Below are 19,464 nucleotides of genomic sequence, written 5' to 3' on the forward strand. Positions count from 1 at the left end.
TTGTTTGTGACTATACTTTGTTCAGTGGCCTCTTACCTGCTGCCTAAGTAGCCTGTCCTTCATTTACTTTGAATGAGGGTTAAGTGGGGTGAGTGAGCAGTCTACAAGTTCCACCCTTGCTTTTAGTTAGCAGCCAGATGATAACTCACAGATCTCCATCATTCTGACCATGTTGCCTTTACCTCAGCACTGGGATCACAGATGAACACTGGGGCTCACTCAAACCCAGCCCTTCATGCCTCTAGGCCAACTGAGCTATCCCAGACCAGAAGCGAACTGCTGTTTTTCAAGCATGTTGTTACACTTTTTGACTTTTCTTTTTCACTTGGGTGTCTGTGTCTGTGTGTGGGTTTGTGCACAGCAGTGTGAATTCTCATGGAGGCCAGAAGCATCCAGTACCCCTAGAGCTGGAGTTAGGAGGCACCCAGTGTGGGTGCTCCAAAGCAAACTCCCTGCCTCAGAGAGGACAGTGTGTGCTCTTAATCACTGAGCCATCTCTCCAGCCCAGAAGCCTGCCAACTTCCTAACCAGGAATGTCTGCCTTTATCCCCTGGCCTTATTTTCAGCCTGTGTAAAATGATGTGCTTTCCTGACAGCTGACTTTTCTCTCTAGCCTTATGTAAATGTCACCACAATTCACTTAGTCCTGCAAAGGAAAAGAAAAAAAAAAAAAAGCCTGGGTTACCCCCTTCTCTCCTTGCTTCCCCTTCCTGTCACTTTCTCTCCCCCACCTCTCTGGCCTGCATTATGTTCCTTACTAATTTTGAAGTTTTTACTCTATTTTTACTTATTTGTGTGTGGGCCCCATGTGCAAGTGTGCAGAGGTCAGAAGACAGCTTGCAGGAATTGTTTCCCAACTTCTGCCATAAGAGAGCTGGGTATTGAACTCAGGTGGTCAGGCTTGGCCTCAGGTGCCGGACCAACCAAGCCCCACCCCACCCCCGGCTCCCCTCATTGGTTGTGTCCTCTCTAAGCTGCTTATATGTCATCCCTCTTGCCATGACCCAAGTCACAAGTTGAAGTCCTAGTATCCTCAATAGGAGTCCCTTGGACAAGGAGTTCCATGTAGGTGGTTATCCTAAGGCCACTTGTCTTTATGCTGCACCCTGTTCTGGAATGGTCTTCCTCTTACTCAGCCTTGTACAGCACCTGTTCATCTTTCACAATTCACCCTAAGGACTACCTTTCTCATAAAAGTATTCCCGACTTTGCTGCATGGTAAAAAAAGAAAGAAAGAAAAAGAAAGAAAGAAAAAAGAAAGAAAGAAAAAAGAAAGAAAGAAAGAAAGAAAGAAAGAAAGAAGAAATAAAGGAAGGAAGGAAGGAAGGAAGAAGGAAGGAAGGGAAAGAAAAGAAAAGAAAAGAAAAGAAAAGAAAAGAAAAGAAAAGAAAGAAAAGAAAAACAAAAACCTGTCTGCCCTCTCTACACTAAATGGCTACACACCATCCTGTCATGATGCCTGAGAAGACTTATTTGAAGTCAGCTTTCACATATCGTCTTCCTGGTAGCAAATATTATAACTGACATCTTCCATCTTCCTGGCTCTGGTACAGTTCTCAGCACACTCCATGTTTCTCAAGTCTGTTGAAAGAATGACTTGTGATACCCTATGAGTTATGTTTCCCCTGCATCGTCCCACTTCGTTCTCACAAGGGTCAGTGCCATTCATGGATAACCAGAGCAGAGGCTGGTGATGTAACTCAGGAGTAAAGGCACTCACTGACAAGCCTGCCTTTCAGACTCCCAAAACCATCTGGCAGAATGAGCAACCCAACTCCAAAAAGTTGTGTTTCCTCTCTCTCTCTCTCTCTCTCTCTCTCTCTCTCTCTCTCTCTCTCTCTCTCTCTCTTTCTTTCTCTCTCTCTGTCTCTGTCTCAAACACACACATACGTTATTTTTTTATAGAAAGAAAGAAAGAAAGAAAGAAAGAAAGAAAGAAAGAAAGAAAGAAGGAAAGAAAAGACATTAAAACTGGAAAAGAAGAATGCAGCTTGCCCAGGGACCTGTGTAAATTCCAGAGCCAGGGTTATAATCCAGATTGCTTCATTAATGTGACTACATATACAGCTGTTTCTATGTTCTAAGTGTTGGTATCTCCCCAGTTCCCGTTGAAGTCCTAACTTGCATGAGCACCTAAGGAAGGGGTCTGGTTATGATAGCAGATTCTGTATAAATGGAACTGGTGTCTTGTAGGTGGAGGGGCTGGAGAGATGGCTCAGTGACTAAGAACACTCAGTGTTCTTCCTGAGGACCCACGTTCAGTGCCCAGTACCCACCTTGGGCAGCTCACAGCTACCTGTAACACCAGTTCCAAAAGATCCAATACCCTCTTCTGTCCTCAGGTACCTGCATGAACATGATGCACAGATAGACAAGCAGGCACACACTCACATAAAACAATTCAAAACATAAAGCAAGAAACAGAATACCATCTCCATTGTCTTATAACATTAAATTCTGTCCTGTATAATAAAAATGTTCTCTTTGCTCCTGAATGCACAGTATAACTAGTTCTGTTTTTCAACTCTTCCAAGTCATTGTGTTTTAAGGATGTCCTAAAAATACGGTTTGATCTCACTACTACCAGACCATCCTAAGAGCACTACTTTTAGCATGACTGTTTTCATTCATTGTGTGTATTAATCAGACTACAGGGCTCTAGGAAAGCCTTGCTGCCACCGCCCCTCCCCCTCACCTTGTTTCCTTCTCAGGGAACAGTACACTTTAGGAGATTGTGGGATGTGTCCTCTGTTCCCCATTACCATCCACCTTCTAAGGCTTTGCCCTCATACAGAGGAGGGAAGTGATACAGAGTCTGCAGTGGGAGACAAAAAAGGCAGGGAGGGGCATTGCTTCACAGAACTCTAGACACTGGTGTGTGTGTGTGTGTGTGTGTGTGTGTGTGTGTGTGTGTGTGTGTGTGTGTATGTGTCTCTGTGTGTCTGTGTGTGTGTGTCTCTGTGTGTTTATGTGTGTGTGTGTCTCTGTGTGTGTGTCTGTGTGTGTGTGTCTCTCTCTGTACGTGTGTCTGTGTGTGTCTGTGTGTGTGTGTGTGTGTGTGTGTGTGTGTGTGTGTCTGAGAATGTGCTTTTCAATTTTTTTCACCAAAGGCCTCTGAGTCTTGTATTTTTATTTCCTCCTATGCCTGAATCAAAATTTCAATGTCTACAGAATTCTACATGGAAAGTGTACACCAACCCTTCATAACAACCTTTTGGCACCTCGGACAAGCAATGAGATGTCTACTCTCAGTTCACTATGTTTCTGTCCAACAAGTTTTAATATTTTCATTTTGTGTTTGGACTAATGGTTTGAATCTAAGTGGATTTTAGTTTTAGGATTGTTTGTTTCTTCTTATGAAATTGATATTCATTTTACCCTGAAATATAAATCCTTCTTTAAATCTGAAAATGTTTTTTGGGTTTGGGGGGTGGATTTTTAATTAATCATTTTATTTGCTTACATTTCAAATGATATCCCCCTTTAACTGTCCACAACCACCCCCACCCAACCCTCTTTCTCCTGCCTCCTCTTTGCCTATATGAGGGTGATCCCCCACTCCCCCAACCAGTCCCACCCTTCCTCTAGCATCCCCTTACACTGGGTCATCAAACCTGCACAGGACCAAGGGCCTCTCCTCCCACTAATGCCGAACAAGGTCATCCTCTGCTACTTATGTATCTGGAGCCATGGATCCTTCCATGTATACTCTTTGGTTGATGGTTTAGTCTCTTGGAGCATGGGGTGGTCCAGTTAGTTGATATTGCTCTTCCTATGGGGATGCAACCCCCTTCAGCTCCTTCAGTCCTTCCCCTAGCTCTTTCACTGGTATCCTCATGCTCAGTTTGATGGTTGCCTATGAGTATTTGCATCTGTATTGGTCAGGGGACAGTCACACCAGATTCCTGTCAGCAAGTGCTTCTTGGCATCAGCAATATTGTCTGGGTTTGGTGTCTCCAGATAACTAATATCAACAATCGGCAAATGGGACCTCAAAAAATTGCAAACATTTTGTATGGCAAAGAACCCTGTCAATGAAACAAAATGGCAACCAACAGATTGGGTAAAGATCTTTACCAATCCTATATACTATCAAAGGCTAATATCCAGTCTATACAAAGAACTCAAGAAGAACTCCAGAGAACCAAATAACCCTATTAAAAATGGGGAACAGAGCTAAACAGAGAATTCTCAACTGAGGAATACTGAATGACCATGAAGCACCTAAAGAAATGTTCAACATCCCTCGTCACCAGGGAAATGCCAAACCACACAACCCTGAGATTCCACCTCACACCAGTCAGAATGGCTAAGATCAAAGATTCAGGTGACAGCAGATGCTGCCGAAGATACAGAGAAAGAGGAGCACTCCTCCATTGCTAGTGGGACTGAAAGCTGGTCCAACCACTTCTGAAATCAATCTGGTGATTCCTCAGAAATTTGTAAATAGATCTACCTGAAGACCCAGCTATACCACTAATTGGCATGTACCCAAAACATACCCCAACATATAACCAGGACACATGCTCCACTATGTTTATAGCAGCCTTATTTATAATAGCCAGAAACTGGAAACAACCCAGATGTCCCTCAAGAGAAGACTGAAAATGTTTTAAATTCAACTGTTACTTATCTTCATTCCTGTTCCATGCAATTTTCTCTATTTTGAGTTTCTATAACTAGATTTGACACAGAGATTTTATACTATCCTCCAAATCTCGATCTTTCTTTCACCGTTCTCCTCTTTGTTGTTGTTGTTGTTGTTGTTGTTGTTGTTGTTGTTGTTGTTGTTGCTGGTGATGGTGATGGTGATGATGATGATGATTTGTTTTGTTTTGTTTTGTTTTGTTTTGTTTTGTTTTGTTTGTGTCTGTGTGTGTTTTGCTAGTCTTGGATAATTTTCTCTGATATATTATCCAATTCCCTAATTTTGTTTGCAACAATGTTCAGTTGCCAGTGCTGATTTCTTGTCCTTTTGAGGTAAGGTTTTGCTATGTAGTTCTGGTGATTGGCCTGCCAGTCTCTACAGAGATGGGACTGGCTTCAAATTTGTAGTAATCTTCCTGTCTCCGTTTAGCCTGCTTCTTAATTTCTTAATATGACCACTGTCTTCTCATTTGTTAATCTCCCTACAACTTTCATCTCATTCTTTTAAAAAGCTGTTAGGTCTTTTTAAATATACTTTGTGTTTTATTTATCTTTTAAACCTGTGTGTGAGCATGGGTGGGTGGGCATGTATGTACAACAGGATCTTTCTACATAGGCCTGGCTACCCTGCCACTTGTTGACAGGGTTAGGGTTAGGATTAGGCCTCAGATTCACAGATATCCACCTGCCCCTGCCTCCCAAATGCTAGAACTAAAGGCATGTGTTACCACGCCTAGCATCTCATTAACCATTTTAAGCACTTTTATTTAGAAATATTTCTTTTATTTATAGTTGCCTGAATAAATTCTCCCATTTGTCCACATATGGACCCATTTGTGTCAGCTTGCTTTCTTGCATGCTTAGTAGTGTTTTGCTGGGCAGTTCTCCTCAGTGACCTTGTTTGCTTTAGTTTGGAGATTTTTGGTTTTGTTTTGTTTTTGGTTGTTTGGTTTGGTTTTTGTTGTTGTTTGCTTTTTGCAGGGGTGAGGGTAGGGAATAAAGCATGCATCCTGGAGGTGTCTACCCAAAAGGGTTTGCTCTGGATTTTTCCAGGAGCCACCAGATTTTCTTGTCTGAGTAGAGTTTGTAGTCCTTAATGATTTGAGACTCAGGACTCTGAATACATGCAGGGCTTCTTAGGAATCTGCAGCTCCAAGGCCAGGCTCTCACTTGTTCTAGCATGCTGGCTTCGCAGTATTGAATGGAACTTTGTACACCGAAAGTCAGGTGTCCCAAGATTTATTCTGAGATAGAAAGAGAGATATACTCACACTGCACTTTGAAGTCTCAGAAGTCGCATAGCATCATTGTCACCAAATGAGTCATTTGAACCTGTCATAAATCCTTACCTAGACTAAGAGGGCCAGAACATACAGCCTTCATAAAAAAACTTGTCAAACGAGCATGTGGATTAGATATGTATACATGACTATATATATATATTGGAACAATCTGTCACAATGCTCTCTGTACTTGATAAGTTTTGACATTCATGCTCCAGGCAACCAGTGTCCATTTTTTTTCATGCTCATCAGTGTGGGCTATTTCTTCCCTCTAATGCAGCCCCTGGAGACCATGGTGAAGGCAGTCCCCCAGAAGAGAGGCATGTGTATCTCCCATTCAAACAACAAAAAACAGTAGTTTCTACCTTTCTAGCCAGACTTCAGTGGAACGTGCTGGAGACGAACACTTTCCCACAGAAATAAACTGATAAAGACTCTAAAGTGAGGACTGCCCTTGAGGGAGGCTCACAAGCAGATTGCATCTCAGTACTGATAATACATCTGGTGCAAGGAAGGAGAACTCTGGTCTCAATCCCACTTTATGAAGCCCCTGTGGAGCTCGCAATGAAGGAACAGCTACGCTTTAGTTGTGTGGGCGAGTATCATTCCTATGGTGCTTCATAGAGTACAATGGAGCTTTTCCTTTTTTCTTCTTTCTTCACAGGTGCTGAGATTGCAGGCATGTAAACATGACCATCCCACATGCACTGTTACTTCCAGCTCATAACTCAAGGTGTAAATTCTACAAATGACCTTATTTTCCTGTTGTCCTCATCTCACCTAATTATCAAGAGAAACAAAAAAACTAAATGTCATTTTAAAATGAAAGACAGATTTTTTTTTAAAGCACAATATAGGGGTGGTGAGATGGCTCAGTGGGTAAAGGCATGGGCCACACAAGCCTAATGATGTCAGTTAAATAGATCACTAAATGCACATAAATGTGGAAGGAGAGAACTAAGGCTACAAAGTTGTCCCCTGACCCCACATGTCCAGGATAGCATGTTCTTCTGCACACACACACACATTACTAATAGTAAAAAAAATTGTTATTATTAAAAATAAAAAACTGTTAAATATTTTAACTACCTAAAGCCCAATGCGTAAAAAGTGTACATATGATAAAATAAGAATTTTTGAATTGGTAGGTTATGTCTCAACATGGCTACTGGTTATTAATGTGCAACAGGATTCCATAATTGCATGTATTTTTTTCCTTCCTTTTGGCTAAAATATGGTAAGATGATGTATTTTTTTTTCTCCGCACACTTGATGTTGCTTATAAGAGAAGAAAATGATTAATAATTACAAATGATTCATCTAACAAAGAGATCAGTATAGAAAACTATGAAAAAAGTATTCCATGACTGCTGGGTGAGATTGTTAACGATGCAGAGAAAAGAACAAACCAACATGAGGTCTGCTTTCCACAGAGAGAGGATGAAACAATTGAGTCTAAAATAAATATAAATTGTGACAGATTTAGTTGTAGTTCAAGAAATGACACGTTCAGGGCAGGAGAGTCAGCTATAGGTTAAGAGCACTGGTTGTCTTCCAGGGGACCCAAGTTGGGTTCCTAGCACTCACACAATGGCTAACATTCATCTGCAACTCCAATTTCAGAGGATCTGACACCCTCTTCTGGCCTCTACGCATACAGCAAAGTCATGGTGCAAAGACATATACTGTGGGCAAAATGCTCATATACCTAAAATAAACTTGAAAATAAATACGTTTTCTTTTAAAGAAATAGAAAACACAAGGTTCCCTCCAAATGTGCAGGGGAAACGCCAGGGGCAGCATGGGAAAGCTAGCTCTTATGATCCCCTGAGAATACTTCTAGCAGAACCCCTCTATACAGTGGTAGTACCCAGCACTTCAGATTCCAGCTTAGAGCTCCAAAGACAAGACACGCAGTTGCCAAGAATCAACCCAGGTGCTCTCGGAATCAATAATTCTGTGATTATTCTCTTGGAATCAACTCTGGAGAATAATCACAGAAGGAGCCTGAAGGCGGCTGTAGGTGACTCAGTAGCCAGCATGACATCTACCAGGGAGGCAGGAATCCAGGAGACTAGAGAGGGCCTTTGAAACTAAAGGGCTGGGGAAGGCACTTCAGGAAAGGTCCCCAAGCAGTCCTGGGCTGCATAGTAATGGCAGTGGAAATGGAAGACACAGCTCAACATTGGCAACTGTCCCTTAGGGGGACTTCTACTCACTGAAAAATGAGACTCTTAACTTACACCACAAAAGAGAAATTTAGTACAAGTCTGTATGAACCATAAATGGAGTTTACTGAGAACGACTGTGTGGGGGTTGGGTGGTGGTAGTTGTACATATCAGGGGGGCGTCTTGGTTACTTTGCTACTGCTATGGAGAGAAAGCATGACCAAGGCAATGTATAGAGGAAGGCGTCTACTGGGGCTCATGGGTGCACAGGGCTAGTCCATGACTCTTATGGTGGGGAGCATGGCAGGAGACAGGCATCATACTGGAGTGGTAGCTGAGAGTTTATATCTGATCCACAGGCAGGAGACAGGGAATGCTATGGGCTTTTGAAACTCCTCCATTAGGCTACATCTCTTAATCCTTCCCAAATATATGGGGGCTATTTGCATTCAGACCTCCACAGTGCCCATGGACTGCTCAAGAAAGAAGTTATCAAAGTCACATCTACGTGTCTTAACAATAAACTCTCTCTCTCTCTCTCTCTCTCTCTCTCTCTCTCTCTCTCTCTCTCTCTCTCCCTCTCTCTCTCTCAGAACACACACACACACAGTATTGTTGATCTCACACCTGCCCATTTCCCTGTAGCTCAGACTAGTCCCAAACTTGTTATGAAGCTGAAGAAATTGACTTACCTGTCTCCATCCCCCTGAGTTCATGCTAGGGAAGTACTCTACCAACTGAACAAATGCTTATAAAACAAACTTTGGTTTTGCTTTATTTTGTTTCGTTTTGGAGATAGCCTGATGTAGCTCAGGCTGGCCCTGGACTTGTAATTTTCACACCTTTCCTGAGTCTTTGGATAAGAGTAATGTTCCATCACTTCTGACTTAAAGAACTTCTCTTTAGTACATGAGGTTACAAAGTGGTATGTCAGGTATGTTGTCTGTGTTTAAAGACAGATAAAAGATGCATAGGCCAGAAGGTCAAAGGGATTCATAAGGTACTTAGGTTACAGTGTCAGCGCCTGTTTGGTGTGCCTGTACACCTGTGTGTGGATGCATGTGTACAAATTTGTGTTCAAATTTGTGCTGAGGCAGGAGGACACCTCATATCCATCCAAAGACTTCACCTGGGGATCCATCCCATAAACAACCACAAAAACCAGACACTACATCGGATGCCAACAAGAGATTTCTGACAGGAGCCTGATATATCTGTCTACTGAGAGGCTCTGCCACTGCCTGACCAATACAGCAGTAGATGCTCACAGCCATCTATTGGTCAAAGCACAGGGTCCCTAGTGAAGGAGCTAGAGAAAGGAACTATGGAGCTGAAGGGTTTGCAGCCCCATAGAAGGAACAACAATATGAACTAACCAGTACCTCCAGAGATCCCTGGGACTAAACCACCAGCCAAAGAAAACACATGGTGAAACTCATGGATCTAGCTAAATATGTAGTAGAGGAAGGCCTGGTCGGTCATCACTGGGAGGAGATCCTTGATCCTGGGAAGGTTCTGTGCCCCAGTAAAGGGGAATGCCAGGGCCAGGAAGAGGGAGTGGGTAGGTTGGGAAGCAGGGGTTGGGGGTAGGAAAAAGGGGATCTTCAGAGAGGAAACAAGGAAAGGGTTTAACATTTGAAATGTATGTAAAGAAAATATCAAATAAAAAAGCATTTGTTATGATTTTATAGGATGATAACTAGTTAAAATCTTCAACATTTTTGAATGATGTCTTTTGGCAGACACAGGTGAATCATAAAGTAATAAAATGAACTTTGAAGGACCCCCACAGACACGTATCCCCAAAAAGATTTTGGAATTTTTTATCTCTACTCCCAGTTTCCAGTGATTGTATATTTGCAGGAAAGCAGAAGCATACATTGCTGTGTTTTCTGACAGCTTTTTATTCCCTTAGACTATGCTTTGATTCAATGAGAGCTATTACAGAAATACTGATGTATTTGACATTAATGTGTTCAACACCATCATCCACAGAATTTTCACAGTAGCTAAATATTTGACAACAAGGATGCAGCATGGGTAAGTTTTCCAACATTAAGTTCCTATCCAGAGAGTTGGACACACTCTCCACACTGAATGTATGATGGACTTTGCAGTTTAGTCTGGCTGTAAAGAAACTATGGAGCCCAAGTTCCATGAAGAATGCAGAGATCCATCTGGGTCTGATATCTGTGGGATTTCATGATCACACCTGAAATAACAAGGATCTTAAGAGTAAAGAGTTGGAGAACACTATGTTAGTCATAAGAATAAATGCAATGTACTCAATTGTAACTGAAAGCTGACAGTCAATATATACTGTCTATAGACTTACCAAAATATCAAATTAATTACAAGAACAAATAAACAAACAATAAATAACAAAACTTGGAATCAAAACAAGAAAAAACAAATAACTAAACTAATCAAAACTCAAACCAAAATCAAACCACAAAAATTGTGCAAAGCAAAATTCTTAGTCTGCTCATTTTGTAGCACAGCCTTACGGCCTGTGGCTGTCCTTGGCAACTTAGTAGAAAAGCAGTTCCTGGAGGTAGCAATCTTTGCAGGAGAAATTTAAGCAACACTCTCCTTTTGGAATGTGGGTCTGAAGGATATGGCCTCCCAAGTCAAAGCAGAACACAGGTTGTAGACTTGGACCCAAGGTTTTACAATTTTGTTGACTGATCTCGATGTAATTATTGATGATGACCCATCAGGAAAGATAAATTTGCACTCAGATTCTTCCTGGATGCCCAGCAGCTCTTGATGTGTCTCAGCATTTCTCTGAGTCCCTTTAAATGTGCACTCTTCCTGGGCCAGAGGCTAGATGAAATTAAGGCCTGTTCATACCAAAGAAACCAAAATAAAGGAGGAGCATACAGCCCATTACAGCCATGGTTATTAGGGATGAGAGGCAACAGTGGTGTATTTTTTGTGCACACACAGTGCTCCTCCTCCACACTTCTCTTTGAGGGAGATCATGTCGTTGTCTGTGCCATGTTATGCTTTCTGCTGGACTATTTCACACTTAGGAAAGGAAGAAAGAAAGGCCTGTTAAACATTTGTCAATTGAGCTGCCTCTTCCAGAACAGCTCTATTCAGCTGGACAAACTAACATGACCTATCAGCTGAGATCATAACGTGCATCCCAAGTGTCATAGAACACCTGAGCTTGGAATTGTTTCTCACCTTTTAAAAACTGCTAGAAACACAACTGTCAACTGCACATTATACTGGAGTTCTAAAAAACACCACATTTCCCCAGGTGTGCGGGGAATGGTTCTATTTACTTAGGGGTTGTAGGACTGCTTAGATGGTTATCTGATCCTGATTTAATCTTGGTCCCTAGTCTGTCTACAAAATTGTCCATTTCATCCAGGCTTTCCAGGTGTGTTGAGTATAGGCTTTTGTAGTAAGATCTGATGTTTGTTTGTTTGTTTTATTTCCTTGGTTTCTGTTGTTATGTCTCCCTTTTCACTTCTGATTTTGTTAATTTGGATACTGTTTCTGTGCTCTCTGGTTAGTCTGGCTAAGGGTTTATATATCCTGTTGATTTTCTCAAGAACCAGCTCCTCGTTTGGTTGATTCTTTGTCTACTTCTTTTTGTTTCTTTGGTTGATTTCAGCCCTCAGATTGATTATTTCCTACAATCTTCTCCTCTTGGGTATTGTATTAGTCAGGGTTCTCTAGAGTCACAGAACTTATGGATAGTCTCTAGATAGTAAAGGAATTTATTGATGACTTACAGTCATCAATATATATTTGCCTTTTTTGTTCTAGAGCTTTCCGATGTGCTGTCAAGTGCTAGTGTATGATCTCTCCACTTGTTTTCTGGAGACACTCAGCGCTATGAGTTTTCCTCTTAGCACTGCTTTCATTGGGTCTCATAAGTTTGGGTGTGTTGTACCTTCATTTACACTACACTCTAAAAGGTCTTTAATTTCTGTCTTTATTTCTTCCTTGACCAAGTTATCATTGAGTAGTGCATTGTTCAGCTTCCATGTGTATTTGGGCTTTCTGATCTTTTTGATGTTAGACCCTGGTGATCTGAAAAGATGCATCAGATTATTTCAATGTTCTTGTATCTGTTGAGGCCTGTTTTGTGAACAAGCACTGGTTTGATTAATGTTTGAGAGTATATTTCCATCAAACCTACTCCCACTAGTATACTAACAATGACAAAGAAAATGAGATATGAGACATCTATTCCATGAGTTCCTAATTGTTCTCAGACCAGCAGTAGAGAAGCCCACAAAGCTGGCAAAGGTAAGTGAGGTCACACAGGGACCTGAGAGCATACTGCTGCTTTCCTGCTGCTTTCCTAAAGAATGCTCTAGAGGATTATCATACCTAGACACCCATAGATTCGTGTGCACTGGACACCAAAGGGCTCAACATACTTTGCTTTTGTCACTCAGCTTCCTCAAGTATAAGAAGTCCCCCAATTTAGAGGGATTTGAAGGTATAAATAAGCCCCAGTTGCTAGAGGTACCTTAAAAATTGTGTTAAGAACAGAGAACTGATTGAGAATCAGAGACCAAATGCTTACCAAGAGCAAAGTCATAGCTCAATAAATAAGAAAATCTGAGTAATAAGCCATCAAGTGAAAACTGAAAGTAGCAGACCATGGACCACTAAGGTTGGTCCATGGCCTTCAGGTAGATCTATGTGGGAATTTCTAAGGAACCTCCATATTGATTTCCATAGTTGTCATAGCAGTTTGCAGTCCCACCAGAAATGGAAGAATGTTCCTCTTTCTTCAAATTCTGACCATGTGTTTAAACATGAGTTTTTGAACTTAGCATTCTTCACTAGAAAGTATACTGCTGGACACCAACCTCAGGGTCATTTTGGTTTTATTCCCTGAAGACTAAGGACGTTGCACACTTCTTCAGTGCTCTCAGCCATTCAAGATTCATTGTGAATTTTTTGTGTAGTTCTATACCCCATTTTTAGATGGTGTTCTTAGCTCTTATGGTGGATAGCTACTTGAATTCTTTATATATTTTGGATATTGGCCATGCATTGGATGGGGAGTTGGTAAACATTATTTCCGAATATGTAGCTTGCCAATTTGTCCTATTGGCTATGCCCTTTGTCTTATAGAAGCTTTTCAGTTTCTTGTGGCCCATTTATAAATTTTGATGTTAGAACCTGAGCTATTGGAGTTCGTTTATGATATTTATCCCCATTCCCATGAGTTTGAGGCTCTTTCCTGCTTTCTCTTCCATTAGATTCAGTGGGGATTTGGCTGCACTGATGAATCTGCCTTTAGTTTTAGCTTCAATAGCTGCTTGGCTGGACTTTTTGGTCCTTGAGTTCATAAGCCTTCTTCTTTGGTTTGGAAATTCTGGAGTTGCTTGAGACCATTCTGATCATCACCCCTAAAAGAGAGAGAAGCCTTGCATATTATCAGGTTTATTCTGGCCAAAATGCAGAAGAGTATATTTCTCTTATCCTATTTTGAAAGGACAGATGACTATCTCTCTGATGCTTATTTTCTGGATGGAAAGACTTCCTTTGCAATAGGTCTGCAGTGTCAAAGACATATAGGTTAAAATACTCATAGATGTTTTTTGTTTCACCACTCAACCAAGGCATACTATGCTTTCTTTTCTCTCTTCTCTCTTCTTTCTCCTCCCTCCTCTCTCCTCTCTCTCTCCTCTCTCCTCCCTTCTCCCTTCTATCTTCTTCTCTCATCTCTCTCCTTCCTCCTCCCTCCTGCTTCCTCCATTCTCCCTTCTTCACTTCTCCCTTCTCTCTCACTTTCTCTCTATGTCTGTCTGTCTCTCTCTCTCTCTCTCTCTCTCTCTGTCTCTCTCTGTCTCTCTCTACCTTTCTTCCTCTATCTCCCTCTCTCCCTTTCTCCCTCTCTCCTGATGGAGCCTAAACTTTGATGGCCTGATTTCTCCTATTCAGAGAGAAAAACAAAAGATTCCTTGGAGATTCATGTGGAGAAAAGGGATTTTCTGGGACTTCCTGCCATTCTCTCTGGGAGGGAATGAAATTAAGTTAATTAGATACATTTGGATACATATTAGCTTTATTTAGCATTGTTCTGGCTACGTCTTGAGTCTAAAGGAGATATTGCTAGCATAGTAAGTTTCTTGGTTTTCTTTGTTGCTAGCTTTGGAATATAGTCCAGTGTTAGTGAATATAGGCATAATTTAAATTTTAGCCCAAAAAGTATTTGGGGAATTGGGTGTGGTGCTGCACACCTGTATTCACAACAACTAGGTGAAGAAGGAGGGCCCAGATTCGGGAGCCAGCATAAGCTACATATTGAGACTCTGGATCCAGAGACAGGAGAAGAAAAAATGGCGGCTGGGATGTAGATCTGGGACAGAGCATATGCCAGTGCAAGGCTTGCCCTAGCATCACTAAAGTAAATAAGTAAGGAGAATCAAAGTGTTTTGCTGTTGGGAATGAGCAGGTAGGAAGATATTTAGCAAAGCATTCCTTAATTGTGGGTGGGAGTGGGTAGCAGATAGGTAGTTACAATTCTAGCTCAGTTTAAAACTGTGGGAGTATTTACAAAATACCTTAAGTGGAGAGAGGCTTGACTATACTTCATTGCCTAAAATGGATTTTATTTTCAAATGGTTTTTAACCTGTTGGCATTAGCTGTTGGCAGTATACCAGTTAATAGTCCAGAATTAATGGACACTTAGGAAGGGAAGTGTTATAAAGCAAAAAGGCCACAATACAAGCTAGAGGTTGTACAGTTCCACTTTCTGCTTGGATGGTGAGAGTCTTTGGCTATGTGGGCTAGGACCACAGAAGTTCCTGTAATCGACAGCACTGTTGCTCACAGAATGTTTTTTTTTTTAATCTGGGTATCAACTAAGAAAATTGACACAGGGCAAATTTTTTGAATGTGAAGTTCTGAGTATGGAATACAAATTGATTGCGGAGTCAGTTTCATATTGCTGCCAGGGCAGCCTTCCAGTCTGTGTTGGTTCCATCTGTAGTCCTTTGGCTCTACACTGATCAGGAACATGAGCCCTGCACCATGGCTTCTCAAGTACCCACTCATGGTTTTCAAGATATGACACATAACTCTTAAGTTCTATCACAATTGAAGGTAAAACCTTAGGACATGGGATTATACACTTTAAGTGACTCATGATTCTGCTTGTGAGCAATTGATTAGTTCAGAATAATTGTAAGTACTAATAGAGTGTTCATAAAGTTTTAATCAGCTTTGATGTCTCTTGTACTTTGGAGGTGTGGTATGGCACCTTATTAGGGAGAAAACTGACTGGGGGTTCAGCTTTACTCCTTTCTGTTTAACCCTGACTGTAGCATCTATACACTGTATGGCCAAGACTCTTTCTTGCTTTTGTTTGTTTGTTTGTTTGTTTGAAACAATATCTTGCTGTGTAGCTCTTGCAGGCCTGTTACAATGTAACCCACACTGGCTTCCATTCTTGGCAGCACTCATACCTTAAACTCCAACATGTAAGCTTTCAACAAGATTAGTGATATGTTCTACATGGAAGTTTCATTGTATAGCCCAGGCTGGCCTCTGCCTCTGGAATTCTGTAACCAAAGGTATGCTCTATAATGGCTCACCAATGGAGATCTCAAAGTAACAGTAATAAAAAGGAATTCGTGAGCAGCAGGGGAGAAATATTTGAAAATCTAAAACACTAAAGAAAGTCAAGGAACTTTTTATGAACCAAATGAGACAATGTGCTATGTATTTGAAATTGTAGTAGGCATTTTGAGAAATAGATTTTGATGCAGGAGACCTGCCATAAATTCCAAGTCAGATTGGGCCTGAGGTATGCTAGGGGACTCCCTCAAAACAAAGAAACACACTGAACAAAGAAAAGACAAGTGGATGTCCCTTAGGTCAGAGAACCACTGTGAAAGCTTTGAACTAGGAGAAGCAGTTAGTAGGTCAGATACTATTTTAAATTGGGGATTCCTTGAAAGTTTCTCAGAAGCCATGATCTTTCACCAGGGTTTTCCCCTGAGCTGCCTTTAGTGGGAAATGAGGCAGCTTTCCTTTCTTTGCCTACACAGTATTTCCACCCATCCTGGGTTTCCTCTACAGCTGCAGATGCTGTAGAGTTGCAGTCATTTACTTAGCAGGAACCAGCTTAGACTGGCTTTGCTTTTCAAAGTTACAGGCCTTAGGAGCTGGCTACTGAATTCTGTGTTGATCAGAGCGGGCTGCATGGCTAGGTTTTTATAAGTAACAGATACCTGAACTTTGAGGAATTAATTGCCTGGCTCCTGGATGTGAAGCTGTGCAATGTGTCTCTAAGCAATCAGCATCCTTTCAAAGAGTAAGAAATGGAACCCGTCTTCTTTCCCAAATAGGCATGGGCCTTAGACCACCTTTCACTTCAGTCACCCTTGACTGGATTCTGGGAAATGTTACTATATAAAACCCGAAAGTGTAATGTGTAGGTTGAAATACAGGATAGCTGCCAAAGTGACCTTTCACTATATAGAGTGTGGGGAAGAGAACATTAGAATCATAATCACATTTTGGTCCCAGCTTGTGCCCTCTGTCTTCTTTACATTAAAAGGAAAAGTCTGAACTGTGTTAGGCCTTTTACTAGGGGTCTTTGTCTTGACTTGTCTGTGACCAAATAGTCAGACTAAGACAAAGGTCAATAAAAGGGCATTGTTTTGTTTTTGGCCGTGTATAGGCTTTCTGTACTCTAGGCACTGATCTGGATCTCCGACCAAGTTCATTTAATGCTATTGTTTCTTAGAAAGTTCTCGGCATGTGTACTTGTAGGTACAGAAGTTCATACTATAGGGCCAGAAGGACGTTTGAAGTCCATTTTACCCCATGTTTTCCCTCGATAAAGGGAATAACTGAAGCACAAGAGAGGCTGTCTCTGTGTTTGAGAAACATGGCAGCACTCTCTTGCTGAATGACCTAAAGGGATTTCATGTTTTCAGTGTAGTTAAAATCTCTTAGAGCTGGCAGCGGATCATTGCTGGGCTTAAGATTGCACCTGAAACCTGAAAGAATCAAAACCCCAAATCTTAGTTTCCAGGAATTTTCAAGGTCAAGGCTAAGTGACAAACTAAGGGAGGAACCTGAAGGGCTAAAAGAATTGATCTACTGAAGAGAACACCCCCTCCCCCCCCCCCCCCCCCCCCCCGCCAAGTCGGTAGGGACTTCACCATTGGAAAATCACTAACAGCACTGTGAAGTTTTCTAAGGTGGACAGCAGGAAGCCTGTCCTTTTCCTACCCTCTCCCTCAGCCCCTCTTCCCCCACCTGTGTAGGATTTTGAGGTTGAATGTGCATTGTGCACTGCTGCTGCAAGGTAGCTCTTCCCTGTGGCTGTGCTGAAGCAGCTGGCCAGGGAAGCCTGGGAGCTGAGGCTCCAGCCTGTGGATTCTCTTTCCTCAGACTTTAGTCTGGACCAGGGAGAGGTGTTCTCTCCTGTGGATGTGTGTATATATATTCTTTACTTTATACTTTGTTCACGTAGTTCGGTGCATTCTTCCAGGCATTCTGGATGGGCGCTTTAGCCTAGACATTTATTTCGGCATATTGTCATCTTGCGCTGCATGCATGTCCTCTCTTGTTTCTGAGTCCTCACCATGCCCTTCCCAGCTTCCTGTTAGCCAAAGGGAATCACTCTTTCTGAAACAAAAGCTCTCAGAGCAGAGCCTAACCTCCCAGAAAATGCTCTTCTCTACCTAATGCGCCAGATGGGGGTGGGCCCGAAGCTAAACAGCACTGTAGAGGTGGCCTAAATTACCGGAAGCCCCGGACAGAGGTGTGGAGGTAAGGTCCTAGCAATGGTGCTGAGTGAGGGTCCGTAAGACCCAGTTCTTCTCCTGTGCAGAGGGAACTTTTACTTAGCTGGAATGGTACCTTGTAGTCCGAGTATGTGGAGGGATTCGGGGTTCAGTGTGCACCCCAGAACATAGGAGATAGCTCCATGTCCCCCTTTCCCTCAGGAGCCTTCTCCTCACTCCTGCTGCCTAGAACAAGGGGAGGAGGATCTCCACTGCCTGGCCTGCTGCATCATGCCCCTGCCTATCTCTACTCTCCATTTCCTCTGAGCCCTCCAGACCCTAGGAAGAGTGAGAGGGCGGTCCTTCGAGGCTTATCTCGACATCTGTCATCTCATTCTGGTGCTGGTCATATCCTGGGTCAGCAACACCAGAACATCCCAAGGCTGGGTGCCCAGGCGTGAAGTGCACAGAGGACCCAAGAGGTCTAGGCAGGGGAGGCTTGTGATCCAGGGTCCCGGGTCCAGGGTGCTGCGCAGAGGGGATCGCGGAAGATGGTGCTAGCTAGGGGCAGGGCTCAAACTTTCAGGCAGAGCCCAGCAGCTGACCACAGCCCCTGGGGCACTGCTGTGTCCCTGCAGGAATCAGAGAGGATGCCTGGGCCTGCAGCCAGCACCACCCTCAGGGCTTCACAGGAGGAGCTGTCCCTGGGGCCAGTGTGGTTTGCCCCACTACTGCAGAACCTGGAGAGGATTCATCCAACAGTGAATTGGAACAGGAGGGGCCCCAGAAGCTCATCCATAAAGTGTCCACCTCTGAACAGATGGGGACCAAGGTAAGGCTCAGGCGTGGACCTGTGAGAGGGCTGTGGGCAGAGGGAATGCTCTGGGAGATCCCTGGAAGTGGTATCCAGAAGAGTGGTGCAGGAGGGCCGGGGGGGTGGGGCGGCCTGGATGGGGCGTGGCCTGGCGCAGAGGACTGGAAGGTGCTTTAGGGATTCCTGAGGTGGGTTGAAGAGATATCTACGGTGTGTTCTGGAACACTTGTCTAGCCATCATAGCAAGCATCTTGAAGCACGGTTAGAGCTTGGTGGCGAGTTCCCACCTAGGAAACTTAAAGGGAGTTCGGTTGTTCACCCATGAGCTGCATGCTATGGAAGCCCTGCTGGAAGCTGTATTCTGCCAGCCACTGTGCTTTCCCACCCACAGCAAGCTGAGCAGCTTGAGTCTCTCAGTCAGTTTCCCTTGGGTGCTGTGCCCACAGGCTGCCCAGGCTTCTGTGTTGCAGGTTCCCTCAAAGTGTAGGGCTCAGACATCCATGGTGGTTCATCACAAATTAATTTCTTTAGGGTATTTCAGGGTCTGGTAGTGCTTTTGTGGCATTTTTGTGCTGATTAGTCTCAAAGTTGAGCTTTCCTTTAATAATGAAGGCAGAGGCTACTGGATGTTAAGGGACTTAGATATTTTAACATTCTTCTTAGTTTAGAAGTCTTCAACACCTAGACTGTCGTTAGTGGAGGAGTTAAAGCAAGATTTTGAGGAGGGAAATGATTAAATTAGTGGATGCTCCCTCTAGTAACAGATTTGCAAAAGCAATTCATCTACAGTCATTTCATGACAATTAGCTGCCTAAGGCTTATGGGAGT

At 42.8% G+C, this 19,464-nt stretch overlaps 1 long non-coding RNA gene across 1 annotated transcript in view; it reads left to right on the plus strand.

The window, feature by feature from the left end:
• The window catches only part of Gm41087, an 82,654-nt gene that overhangs the window by 46,070 nt on the left and 17,120 nt on the right, over positions 1 to 19,464 (plus strand). The window contains exon 2 of the long non-coding RNA XR_874119.2: positions 18,461 to 18,654. This is a non-coding gene — a long non-coding RNA (predicted gene, 41087). The remainder of the gene's footprint in view (positions 1 to 18,460; positions 18,655 to 19,464) is intronic.

This window comes from Mus musculus, chromosome 14, assembly GCF_000001635.26.
Source record: "Mus musculus strain C57BL/6J chromosome 14, GRCm38.p6 C57BL/6J".
NCBI classification, from domain to species: Eukaryota; Metazoa; Chordata; class Mammalia; order Rodentia; family Muridae; genus Mus; species Mus musculus.